This window comes from Camelus bactrianus, chromosome 16 (assembly GCF_048773025.1).
Source record: "Camelus bactrianus isolate YW-2024 breed Bactrian camel chromosome 16, ASM4877302v1, whole genome shotgun sequence".
Lineage (NCBI taxonomy): Eukaryota > Metazoa > Chordata > Mammalia > Artiodactyla > Camelidae > Camelus > Camelus bactrianus.
Window position 1 is genome coordinate 51444408 of NC_133554.1, and position 14352 is coordinate 51458759.

Genomic DNA, 14352 nt, shown 5'->3' on the forward strand with positions numbered 1-14352 from the left:
CTAAACGCTTATTTTTTAATGATGGAAATACTGGGAAGAAACGAATGCTTAAGTTATAGAGGAAAGCAAATTGTCAGTGACTGAAAGCACACGCCAAAATAAAATCTCATCAGTGGAATAAAAGCACTGTACAAGGAGTGGAAATGTCACAAATATAACATAATACAGTACCACGAAATTCATGAATTCTCACACCTTGGTAAAAATTTAATTTTATGTGTTTCTGTACTCTTTGGAATTTCCTTTTAATTTTTTTTTTTTTAGTTCAGAGGATCTAAACTGATCTTCAGATCACTTCAAGGGTCAGAACTGCCTTATTAGTTATGTTCACATATTTCCAACATATCCAGTCCCTTCTATCGGCAATATATTTTGGACAATGGGTTACTTGGCATATTGTAGCAAAGCAACTGGTTGACTTTTATTTCCCCCTTTGGTTTGGTATCATGTGGATAGTCATTTTTAGAACCAACCCTAAATAACTTTTCTCCAGTGTTTAGCAAGTGTCACGCTATAGTAGGCACTCCAGACATATGCAGTGAGGGTCAGTGAGCACTTGGTAAAGAGTCCCTCACTGGTTTTCGGTTGCTCCTGAACTGTTCATTATATCACACCAGGGTTTCAGGGTTTTCTATGTCCTTTCCTAATCTGTGGGTTCTGGCAACGAATACTCTGATATTCATTTCTGTTTTCTCCAGATCCAACATAGTACTGAGTACAAATTAAGTTCTCTCTCTATACCAGTTAAAGGGAATCAGTGCATCACAAGAAGATTAGGGTGGAATTGTCCCTGTTTGGCTTTTTATATACTGAAATCATCAGATAGTAGTTGGAACCTCTACTCAGTTTAGCCTTGGTAAGTTCAGAAGGGGAAACATTCTGGATTTTATTTCTTCCTCATTTTTAACGGACTTAATCAATTTAGGTCGCTGTGGATGTGCGAATGAGGTCATGAACTGCCATCCTGGGTCGCTATTTTTAGTCTTTGGACTCTTGTAGCCCCTTTAAGCTGAATACATGTACTTTAAAAATAAAAAAATGCAGCAAACGAGGATGGATGTCATCTCCAGAGTTTCCTGCCCCCACCTCCGACCCCTCCAAAGTTAGAGTCCATCTTCCTGTTTCCATGTCCACTTCAAACAGGGGCCAGCATCTCTAGTTTCCAAGGAAACCCTGAAAAGTGATCTTTACATAATTCGCTTTGCCCACTGTTGGAATGCAGCCACTTCTGGAGAAAGGCAGAGCAGCTGCCCGGCTGCCTCATAGCAACACTTCACAACAGTGTGGGAGGAAAACAAAGAAGAGCAATGCACTTAAATTCAGCTGCCAGGGGAGGGTAAGGTACTGGGGCAGAAGATCATTTAGAATCAAGAGCATCCAATTAGACAACAGACATGCTCTGAAAAAGAAGGCAGTGAATTGTTAATGAAATCAAGAGAACCAGCCTTTGGTTTCCCTGTTCTCATTGAAAGGCAATGATACATATTTAAATGCTATCATTTAAAGACTCCTTCTGTTTGGAACATACGCCCAAAGAAGCAACTTTTAAAAAATTGAATGATTTTTTTTTTCCCTTTCAAAACAATACAGTAAAAAGAACATAAACAGCAAAGAATAAAAGCCAAGTGGGTTGTGTGTTTGGACAATTCCTACCATTCTCTCAAAAGTTCCTAATGTTTCACTCAACCACCACTTGTCTAGAATTGCCAAAATCTAGATAGCAATGCAAGAAGTGTTACTGAAGGCAAGTTGTTACCGAAGGCAAGTTCGTGTGCCCGATGCCCAGTGAGGTCAAATACCCAAATGTCAGAGTTTGGAGCAAAGAAAGGTCTATGGCAGGGCCAAGCAAGAAAAAGGTGGGAGGCAGGGCAGCTCATGCCTAAGAAAACCCTGAACTTGAACTCCCAGAAGGGTTTCAGCTGAGCATCCTTAAAGGGCTAGCTGAGGGAGGGGCGTCCCTGGGTCTGTGATCAGCTGTGCACAATTCTGATTGGTTGATGGTGATCCATCCTTAGGCACCAGAAGGTCCAGGGGCTATGTGCTCATGATCATCAAGCAGTTAATTTCTTCCATTTGGAGGTGGTTTTCAGCATCTGAAAACCTCAGGAAATATATGAGATACTACTATCTGGGTCCTTCAGAGAGGAGCTACAGCAGGAGGGGTCTGACCCTGGAAGGCCCACAGTGTCCTGCTTGGTTACAGTCCCCTCCCTTTTCTTGATACTCCTCAATCGTGAGGAGAAAGGTGTTGGACAAGAAAGGAAATAATGTTTTGGACAAAGAGGGTAATCACAAACTTAGCAGAGGAACCTAGTGTTAGGGGGGCTCGATTCCAATCTCCAATCCTGTTTCATCCTCCCTCAAATCTTTCAGGGAACAAGGTGATGACCGCTCTTGCTACTTCCTGCTGAAACAGGGCAGTCTCACCTCAATTTGGGAAACAGATACCGAGTTGGGAATATTTCTGAGTTCCAAGTCCTGGATCTGAGTCTTGTATGATTAAGATCTCAACCCCTTGGTCTGCCATTTTGGAGCAGAAGACCCAATATGAACTAACTGGAGGAGTGACAACTAGAACTTTAATAGGCAAAAATAGATCTTATTCCCTGAGGGATTCAAGAGAATAAGCCTGAAACCCAGTCTAGACTTGGAACTTCTGGGAGACAGGCAGCCAGGTAGCCAGTTGTCTCATTTTATCTAAGTAGATTTTAACTTCTGATGTGGTTATTAACATATTTGTAACAGGAGATTTGGGCCACTGCACTTCTCTCCTTTTTCTGCTAACATCTGATCTAAAGCATTTTATTGTCTGAAATTTTAATAGTTATAAGAGGACACGTTGAGGTCATAAGGTTGAAGCTGCCATCTGCCAGCGGACACTACTTTGAGAATGGCTGGTGGTGTCCCCAGTATGACACGGCTCAGAAAATTCGAGTTCTCAACAATATAGGAACGTGTCTGAAACCACGTCCACAATGGCCACCTAGTTTTACCTTGAATGTCTGAACCACAGCTACTCCATTTTGAATTTCAAACGCATTCCCCTCTTCAAGGCTAAAGCAGATGTACAAGGCATGTCCAAAAGGCCATAAAACAGGCCACTTCGGTCAGTAAAGTTTAAGTTAAACATGTGTAAGCCAGAATGACTTCCCCATACCTCAACTTGTGCAAGTTTTTCCATCATTTCCCCTTCTGATGGCAAATCTTTCACCAGAAAGCACTGATGATCAGAATAGCTGTCCCTCCACGCTGGGCTGGTGACTCCTGCCGCAGGTTCACATCGCGGCCCTGGGTGCTGGGCCTCCTTTGTATTTGCTGAGTTATCCTCGTCGGGGGGGTAAATCTATTCAGACGTCGCGAACAGGGTCAGGGGTATGTTAATGGGGAAACACTTCACAGGCCATACATTTTATCACTTATACCCAATTGTTGCACGAGCACTGCCCACGTGCCTTTAGTAGTGGACTTAGAGCAAGCAGTGAGACACGTCCTGAGTAGTTACACTCTCTAACACCTCCGTCAGAGAGTTCTCTTTCTATCCTAAACTTTGGAGGCAACCGTGTGGCTTAAAATAAAACAGTAACTGTCAGCACTGATGGGGAGACAGACATTGGACAAACAATTCAATTAGAAAATGTAGATTAAAAGCCAGTAATATTTCAGAGCAAAACCAAAAAATTGCCACCCCTCTCACCAGTTTACTCAATCCTATGTAATTAATCCTTTTTACTAAGTTTTATGAAATCAGAGTTCTCATTACTTTTCAGATTTCTTGCCCAGTTCAGCAGTATGATTTAAAAGAAACCTGTGCTTGTCAAGAAGTCCTTTTTATGAATCTTATTGAAGGTGAAGTTTTGCAAAGCATCAGCTTAACTGTCTATGAAGGATGAGACGTAAAAAGGCAAGGTTGAAGATCTGATTACAATTTTTTTGACAAAGCAGCTTAATCAAGTTGCCGTGACATACAGCATTTTAAGATAACGACCAGAATTTTGGCTGATAGCATTACACCAGGATATATCTAAATTTCAGAAACCTAATATAATTTCTAGAATGTCTATAATAATAACATTTATTTGTACTGTATAATCTGAGGAGGCTTATCACTCACGATTCCCATGTAATTTAACGTACCCAACCAAGCCTAGGCAGTTGAACAGTTTTTCTGAGGCATCTCAGGGGCCCTCTGAAACATCCCAAAGTTAGCTGAAGTCAAAAGAACCTTCGTTAGAATTTGATAGGATGTTTGTAAAAAAAGAAAAAAAAATATCAAAAAGTTTCACACAATCTGTTATCAGAAAGAAGCATTCTCAGTCAACCTGTTCTCTTAACGGAAACCAGATCTAGTCGTGCACCAGTCTACTTCCAATGACAAAAATCCATTTACCTAATTAAGTTTAAACTCAGCCTGACCATGCACAGAACTCCTTTCTCGGGGCTATGTTTTGACAAACGTTCCACCACTTTCTGTACACGTCATTAGTTTGTTCCTTATTCTTATTATTTTTCAATCTAGTAACAACCAGCTTTAGGACAAAATCTTTTTTTTTTTATCAAGCAAAATGCAATTTCATTTCTTATACCCTGTTTTTACTCAAAACATATATCCTACTTTCCTACTGTATACTGAAATGTTTTCTTTATTTTTAGTAGCTTTAATTATATATTTAAATTAGAATCCTCAACTCTTAAGTGCCTTAGTTTCTAGGGAAAACCAAGAAGTAAGCAATTATGAACTGTCTTTCACGTTAGCGTTCTGCAGACTGGTAAACGTAAGTATCAGTAATAATTTCTGAAAACATACACTTTTTTGTAGAAAATATCGCAGGCAACAAACATATTCACCAATAGTCCTAAATACCTTTAGCTTCTCTGTAAAGGGAAACCAAAGTTCAGTAATAACGTTTCAGTATCTTATTTTGTTTGGGAGTGATCTTAGCCATTCAACAGACTTCCATCATTTAATTTAGCAGGACTCCAAAATTTCAAGTCACCAATATCTGGAGAGAGCATTCTTAAGTAGACATTTCCTAAAACAGACTCTTATGTCATTTACACTTAATTTACCAATAGGAATTTTATCATGCCATGTTAATTTTTCCTTTCTGCTAACAAACTCGGCAGCAGAATCATGAACCTGTTGAGCTTCAGTAACCCCTAGGGACAATAAAAGACACGTCTAGCAGTTTGTTGTCTGGCTTCTTTTATACTTAGAAGTATTTAATTTGTAAGCGCTTACTTCTAAGTCAATTAAATAGAGCACCTTCACAAGTTTTTTTTTTTTTTTTTTTTTTTTATGTAAAGACAGACAGAACCAAAGATCTCAGCTTTTTGTCTAGAGTTAAAACGAAACAACTTTCCTTGAGAGCCCAGGTAGATGATTTACATCTCAAAGGCACAGGAAGAGAAATGCAAGTTCCTCCTCTAAATGCTTATACAAAACCCAACCAACTTGCCTATTTTCAGAGATTTTTTTTTTCTAGTTTCCAAATATCCACTTCAGTTTAAAGAAATAACAGTAATAGACAACAGTATATGTATCTTTCAATCACATCCACACACTTCACTTTCAGCAAAACCAGGGAGAGAGAACAGGATTTGGACTCAGGTACGAGACACACACCCCCCCTCCCCAAGCTAAGGCCAAACTGCAGAGGGCCCACTTTGATAGAACAGCAGAACCGTTAGGGGCCACTGTCTCCGGATCTCAGGGGTTACGTGAGGTCACACAGCGTTACAATAAAAAATACCGTTATCTTTCATTGATGGGAGCATAAATGAAGATCTCCCAGTTTTGCAAAATACACCCTAGGAGGCCTGTAGGTGGAACGGAGCTCTGATCCTCCACACCTTATTCACAGCTGATGTTATCAAATATCAAGCAAACAACAATTCAGAAACGGTCTCTCAGGGTCCCAGGTTCCCAGCTCCAAAAGGGGAGAACCCCAACCAGTGCCCCGTCAGAGATGAAGCTGAATCAAAGACCAAGCTAGGAGGGGAAATTGCAAACCAACACTCCAACGCAGGAGAAGCCAGCTCAGTAGGGACGGGGACATACACACACACACACACACACCCCAAACACGGTCCCCCACACAAAAGATCAGACGAGGTGCAGCCCCCAGATCCCACCTCCACTCCCAGACGGAGGCTCCCAGAGTGGCCAGGCTCCAGAAAGAGAAAGGACCCAGGGCGGCCCCCGGTGAGCCCGGGGCAGCTCACTCCCCAGCAGGGAAGAGCCAGGGGCAGCAGGTGGAACGTCCCCTCCTGCGCAAGCCCCAGCGGCCGCCCTAAAGCAACGCACACGCCAACACAAGCAACAGTAAGCTAGCTTCACGCAGACCGTCAGGGGAGGTGTCCCCTGAAACTTTCACTTCCACACAGAGGCCTCCAAACAGACGGGCCCAGCTCTCAAAAGATAATGGACCCAGAGTGGCTGCCAGTGAGCCCAGAGCAGCTCACCTCCTGGGTGGGAAAGCCCAGAGAGAGCGACTGAATTTCCAGCCTGTGGGAGCTGGAGCGACTCACCCCCAGGCAACAGCGAGTGTGGACCACAGCTCCAGTCGTGTCTTGGCTCCAAACAGCCTCGGGCTGGGGCTGGAACAGGCTCTTGGGTCAGAAACACATTCCGGGTTCCCTGTAGCGAAGTGAGCTCCGGCAGCCGCTGGGACCCACTGGCTTCACCAAAACTGTTACCTAAGCAAGTTTGTGTACTGGACGCTTAAGATTGTGTGCCTGACGCATGCGTTTGGAGCAGAGGAAAGTTTATTGCTGGGCCGGGCAAGGAGAATGAGGGCTTTTGCCCAAGAAAACTCAAACTCCCGGAAGGGTTTCAGCTGAGCATTAAGGGTCAGGTGAGGGAGGGGCGTCTCAGGGTCTGTGATCAGCTGTGCACAATTCTCTGATGGGTTGATTGATAGTGATTCTTAGGCATGAGAAGGCCTGGGGGCTAAGTGCTCATGATCATCAAGTAGTTAATTTCTTCCATTTGGTGGTGGTTTTTTAGCATTTGAAAAACTCAGGAAATAAGCCTACTATTATCTGGGTCCTTCAGGGAGGAGCTACAGCAAAGGACATGGAGCAGGGGTCTGTCCCGGGAAGGACCCACAGAGTCTTGCTCGGTGACAGAAGCATCATTCTATTCTCCTGTTGACACAGAAGCAAGACACATATTAATAGCGGCCATCCTTTGCACCATGATTCATAATTCATAGAGCATGAGGAGATAAACTCAAATTTTCCAATAGTAAGAGGAAAACATTTGAGTGGATAAAATCGATACTTCTGTGTAATGATGTATAGTTTTGTTCTGTATGAAGGCACCCAGCCAAGGGGGTAAATGGAAGCTGAAAATTCAGCTCAAGCTTCCTTATGATGCACTCAGGGTCCAGGCCACTGCTGCCCAGAGAAAGGGTACCTGTCTCTCAGCTCAACGGCGCCATCTGTTGGCCAGGCCCACAGAGGGGCTACTATATATAATCTACTATACATACACTATATAGAGACAGCTCATTTTTCTAACAGAAACCCTGTGTAGAATATTAGAACTAAGGGGCCTTAAGAGATATTCTTGCAAAAATAGTTAATTTTATAGACAAAAGAATGAATACCAGGGGGGAGGGTATAGCTCAGTGGTAGAGTGCATGCTTAGCATGCACGAGGTCCTGGGTTCAACCCCCAGTACCTCCATTAAAAATAAATAAATACGTGCAGTACATTGCAAAAAAAAAATGAAGAAGAAATTAAATATAATGAAAAAAATTTTTTAAAGAAATAAAATATAATGGAAAATTTAAAAAAGAAAAATAAAAAAAAAAGAATGAATACCAAGGCCAGCTACATAATTTGTGAGGCTGTTTCACAGAATGAAAATGGGGACCCCTGGTTCAGCAATCAGGGGAAAATATTAGGAAAACTATTCAAATTTAAACTTTTGCCTTTCTTCTGAGCTCTCAACTTGTCACTGTGATTTTTATTTGCTGGTGATAGTCGTTTAATGGTGTCCTAAGCAAGGAAGCTGAAAGCTGTAATTACTAGCATAAACTTCCCATTCATCTTTGCCTTGTACAATACCAGTTTTAAATACAAATATAAGAGCACATCACTGGTATGTGGAATCTCTGAAATTATACCGTTTGCATTTTGTAGGTCAAACATGCATCTGTATTTCCTTGTCAGAGCCGTGGAACTGTGACAGCAAACGACCCATTCTGTTTGTTTCACTTCTTGATACACACACATCCTTTCAACACTTTCTACCTGTAGTTTCCTGATGAGCGTAGAAAAACTGAAAAGGAGAGGGATTGTGGACACCACTTTCTTTTTTAGCTTTGTCATCATTTGCAGCCTAAATGTTTGGCTGATGATGCAAAGAAAGAAAGAAAAGATATAATAGATTCCTTGGTCATTTGTATCTTCTTTCTGCATTGGAAAGCAGCTTCTAATCTGAATGGGAAATGTGGCCTCTGGGGGTATGAGAGCCCCTGCTTGCTGACTTGGAGATGAAACATGCTTACCTTGTATGCTTGCGTCTCCCTGGGTTGCTATGCATTGTCCAGGGTCCACTAGAATTTTTGGTCATGGGGCATCACAGATGCTGTAGGTGAAAAGGGCAGTGAGAAACCACAGTGGGCATATGTACTGTGCATATTTCCCCCATTTATACTCACGCTCCATTGCTCCACTGGACTTTATTTACAAGACACAAATTCATGATTAAATTAATAAAATTTCCAGGCCAAGTGAAAGCAGGTCATTAAACCATGCACGGGGCCCTTCTGAGTGTGGGGCCCTGTGTGACTGCACAGGTATCGTGCCTATGAAGCTGTTACATGATTGGCTAATAACCAGAGATAAACGTCTCCCAACATCAGCTCATTTCTAAAAATAGTCACCCTTCTGTATCCTTAGGGGATTGGTTCCAGGACCCCACACAAATACTAAAATCCAAATATGCTCAATTCCCTTATATAAAATGATGCAGTATTTGGATCTTCTTGACTTTTTTTTTTTAATGGAGATTTATTGGGATTAAACCCAGGACCTTGTGTATACTGAGCATACACTTCTATCACTGAGCTGTACCACCAATAAAATGACGTAGTTGTATAAAATGTAAGCACATCCTCCTGTATACTTTGGATAATCTCTAGATGACTTAGAATATCTAATACAATATAACCTCTATGTAAATAGTTGTAGAGACAATGTAAAAGCTACATAAATAGTTGCCAGAGTGCATGAAATTTAAGCTTTGCTTTTTGGAGCTTCCTAGAATTTTTTTTTTTTTGTTTTTTTCACCCTGAACACCTTTGATCCACAGTTGATTGAATCCGTGGCTGAAGAACCCATGGACAGAGAGGGCTGGCTCGTCTCTGGCTTGCTATGGAATGGAAGGACAGTTCCTCTGAGTGAAGCAGTTCTACTCTGCTCCACCAGCCAAAGCAACACTGACACTCTCTTCACACTCTCCAGATTTCCTGGGGTAGAAGTTAAGACCCCAATTTACGGTATCTTCAAATAATGGGCTACTTGGGACCAGATCCTCCGAGGAGTCTTGTTGAAGTCCGTTCTCTCTAGGCTGGGGGGCAAATGAGATCTTCCCTCCCCTTCATGACAAGAGTCCTCGCCAAAGAATGCTCACAAAGCCCCACATTTTATATCCGCAACGTGGGCGGAGGAGAAGAGGAGGTGCGGGACAGACGGCGAGGCCTACTCTGACGGTTCCTCCAGGGTGGACTGTGTGTCATGCTCGCATGGTTCTGGTTTCCCTTGGCACCCAGTGGGAGCTTCCGTTTTAGCAATTTAGTGCATGCACACAAGTCGTGGTTAAATAAGCATTCACAGTTGAGTCCACCTCACTTTAAAGCCTCTATTCTTTTCAGTAAAAGTCATCTGGTTTGGTGATTGACTTTATGGTAAGAAACATACCCGGAAAAAATCTAATGCAAAAAATGAAATGCACCTTTCCTAAAATATGGGTTTTAAGGGATTGTTCTACAGGACAAGGAAATCCTTAAGAGATTCCAGTTCATTCCCTCCTATCTGTTGGCTAATATTACTGTCCTCTCAGACTGAGAGCTAGTCCTTTCATACTTGTTGGAGATGGTCCAACCCTTGCAGATCTCAGAATGTAATTGAAGATTTCTAGCAAAGGCCCATGCATTTTAATTTATGTAAAGAATATATTTTTAAAATTCTTAAATAGGAAACAATTTTAAACTCCATTACTTTTAGTGATACAGAACGCAAGAGAGAGTTGAGGGTTTTTTTTTATTCTGACTGTGGTCTCTAGTAAAATTGTATAAAATTATATTGTAGTGATTATCTGAAAAAAGAATTTGGAGGGAGCCCAAGAGTTCTCTGGTTTTACCTTGATTAGAGAATACTGAGGGTCAAATAAAAGTTAAAAGTACCTCTTAAGACTTTTAACAGAGTTATTGCTGTCCAGATTAGGGGAAACATAAATTCTAAGAAACTCCAAAATGCAAAGTACAAAAACGTTACTGATCTCAGTGAAGGATGTTTAGAATCAATTGGAAAGAAATGGCAAGTGGAAAGGAGGAGACAGTCGGGACCAATATTCCAAAATGGGAGTGGAGATGTTTGTGTGGTTCTCCTGGTTTGTTTTTTTTGTTTTTTTTTTTTACCATTGGAAACTTGACTTGATGAGGCTAACAGTTTTAGCACAAATAGGGATAATGCTAAATGATGGTATTTTTACTGCAAAAAGACTCAGGTAGCGTTTAGAACATGCAGTTCTGGGTTAACAGTGAAGTTGGGTAAACTCATCAAAAACTATTGCGCCTCTGTGTAATGGAGTTGATTATAGAGAACGTGGCTTTGCCCGGAAGTTAACTCCTTCCAGATCATTTCTGGGGCTACTAACATGAAAACTAAAAGTTACTAGTGGCCATTTTTGCCTAAAAATTGTACCGGGTCAATCCCAGCTGCTCTGTTGCTGGTTCACGAGAAAGCTATCAAAATTCTTTATTTTAATCATGACGAGGAATTCCCTAAATGATTCCTTTTGCCAGTGATCACATTCACCTCTGTGTCTAATGAATGAGATGTGCTGTTTTCCCAGAAGCAATGTTTTCATTACTATTAATGAGCAGCGGCTTTTATTAATCCCAGACAAAAAGACAGTTCAAGAAACATCAGGAGAGGACATTCTGGGTTTTGTTTTGCCTTGTTTTATTTATCCGCTCTGATGCTAATGATCTGGAGGAAAACACCATTTCATTATTTTTCTCCTTCCACAGTATTGTAGTATTTAAGCAATCCCTGCAGCAGAATCCTCCTGTTTTGGAAAAGGCCCAGTAGCCAACAGCCCTAAACAGAAGTCAGTAAAATGAATCACCAACGCAGAGGAGTCTTGCTTCTGAAAATGATTACCATCCCTTTCCCACTTGTGCTTTTATAAATAACACATTTAAGTTTTAAGCGCCGTGCCCCATTTCTTTGGATGCCGCATTCATAGGATCATCTCACCTTTTACTGGGGGCGGGGGGGGGGAGGACCACCAGAAACTGTTTCTGATACTGAAGCACGTTCAGTGCACTTTTGGTCCCCACGCAAAAAATTCAGTTCCTTGGAGCCATTTTCCCTGGAGGTTTCTGCTGATGTGCTTCCCTCTAACCAGCCTGCAGCAAAACAAAAACAGACGAAAACCTGGTTGCCCAGCAGTGCAGAAAGCGAGGAAATGAGATGACTAGTGACACGTTCTGTGCCATCAGTTTTTTGAAGATGTGATGGGATGTGGAGGTTCCTCCTTGTACCCGACTCGCCCCCACAGCACACCTTGAATGACTGGCCCAAGGCTGGACAGTCAGAGGCTCAATGTCATCCATCAAGTGGAACAGATAATCCCCGACTGCAGAAAGTTAGCTGCTTTTAACATTATCTGCTCTCGCCCCTCTCTGTGGAGGGTCACAAACAGCTTAATTTGCTACTTGGAAAGTTTATTACGTCACTGTAGGGTTCAGCAAATTTGAGGGCCAATTAAGATGTCTTTTTAAGATTACATTTTTATAACCTAATATTGTAACTTCTAGAATATTCAACATCTTGTTTTAATTCTAATGAATATCTTAGTCACCTCACTTTATTTTTTAAAATCTATAACTTACATGTTTCAATTAGAGGAATGTTATTAGGCATCCATTAAAATTTAAAAACAGAAGTTTCCATTATTCAGGAAATAAATTTCTCAGTGAGTAGGTGTACCACTTGTCCCCCCTATTAATAGAGCAACATTATACATTCGTTTAATTGTACTTGTTGATAATCTCTACCCCAAATATTAATCCAGCCTGAATTTACTCTGTGTGCGTGTGTGAGTTGGTTAGAATGCACTGACACTTGCTTTAACCATCAACGCCAAGATGAGCTAAACTTAGCTTTCGTTGAAGACAAGACATTCTGCCTAGACTGAGGTATCTGACTTACCCTTGATAACAAGAACCCTTCCCGCATCTTCCTAAAAGCCGGTGCACAATTTGCAGCATCTTTTGCACCTGTCTCAAGTAAGCACAGCTGTTGTCTCTGCACCGGACATGGGTTTCTTCGGCAGATACTTGCTGTTCACATAGGTCAGTCTTATTCCCTGGAGCCTCAAAAGTGAAGCTCTCAGATGCTAGACCTCTGCCTCATATATGAATTCTCTCTTCCAGTTATTTGAGTCCCGGAGACTCGGAGAGTCAGCAGCATTAAAAGGAAGATGGCAATATTCAGCATCTCTGTCAAAGGGTGCCCTCGGGTTTCTAAACCACTCCTGACTGCCGGTGTTCCAAGCCGGCATCATTAAAATGAGCCATTCACCTCCAATCTTTCTTTAAAAATCCCACATCTATTGTGTGGAATGGCTGGGCATCAAATTTATTAGTTAGATACCTGTTTGTAAGAGAACTCTTTCCAACATTACCATGTCCAAGTAGCTTTGCCTTCAAAAGTGATACTTTCCCTGCTGATCACAAGCCCTTTAATTTCACAGCTCTCAACTGTTCGGTTTGGGGACCATCATCACCTCTTCACCACCTGCAGGTCCGAGGAAGCCACAGGGAGCTCCTGGCTTGGCCCGTCCTGGAGAGGCTGCCGAAGGTGGAAGAGTCAGGGATGACACAGAGACAAAAGGCTGGAGTTACAGTTTTGATGGGGGAAAAAATCAATTATTTAGACCATAATTTTGTCCTTTAAAAATGGACAACGTTAGAAGATAGGACTGCATGGGAGAAAATACACACACACGCACACGCACGCACACACACACACATGCACGCACACACACATGCATGCACACACACACAAAGCTATGGAGGCAGGATGGCCCTTGTACAGAAATTGGTAATTTTGAGATTAAAGACCTGGGTTTACATTTTAGCTCAGAGTTTTACCAGATGTTTTTTGATGAGGCAGTTACCACCTCCCAGCTACAGTTTCTCCTTAGAAAACCAGAACTGCTATCCACCTATAGGAACAACCCCTTGTTCAGAGCAGCCACGCATCACATTGTAGTGGCTGAAGTGCCAGGAAGGAAAAAGAGAAGGATGAGGCTAGTGATTCTAGCTTGGATTTTTTAGCTGACTCAGGAATAGGAATGAACTTTTTTTTTAAACTTTGTATGTCATTCCTTTGTCTTCTTTTCTTTCTTCTTCTTTTTTTTTTTTAAGTATAGTCAGTTACAACGTGTCAATTTCTGGTGTACAGCACAATGTCCCAGTCATGCATGTACATGCATATATTCATTTCCATACTCTTTTTCATTAAAGGTTATTACAAGATAAGGACTGAATGTTTAGCCAGAACTTTCTTTTGTATAATTTAGTTTTATTTTATTTTAAAATTTTATTTCTTTCAGTTTTTTTTTTTGAGGGGGTAATTAGGTTTATTTATTTATTTATTTATTTATTTTTTGGAGGAGGTACTGGGGATTGAACCCAGGACCTTGTTGCATGTTATGCACATGCTCTACCACTTTGAGCTATACCCTCCCCCTTGTATAATGTATTTTGAATGGGATCCACTTAGTGATCTATTCTACAATAATAGATATTAATTACTTGGGAAGAAGATGCAATATTACATATGTATAAAATAAATACAATATCTATGTAGGGCAGGCAAAGCGCGACCCTGCCATCTTGTGGTAGCATGGGGTTTGATGGTGGTATCATTTTCTCAAGTATAATGAGTTTTAATCTAATGATATGGCCCCATGGTACCCTTCCCCCAAAATAAAGAAAGCAAAATAGTAAATAAATAACTAAACAAAATAGAAGAGTTTTTTAAATCAGCATACGCCTTATTCAGCAACTTTGGTGCTTTTATTTATTCAGTTTTTTGGAAATTAAC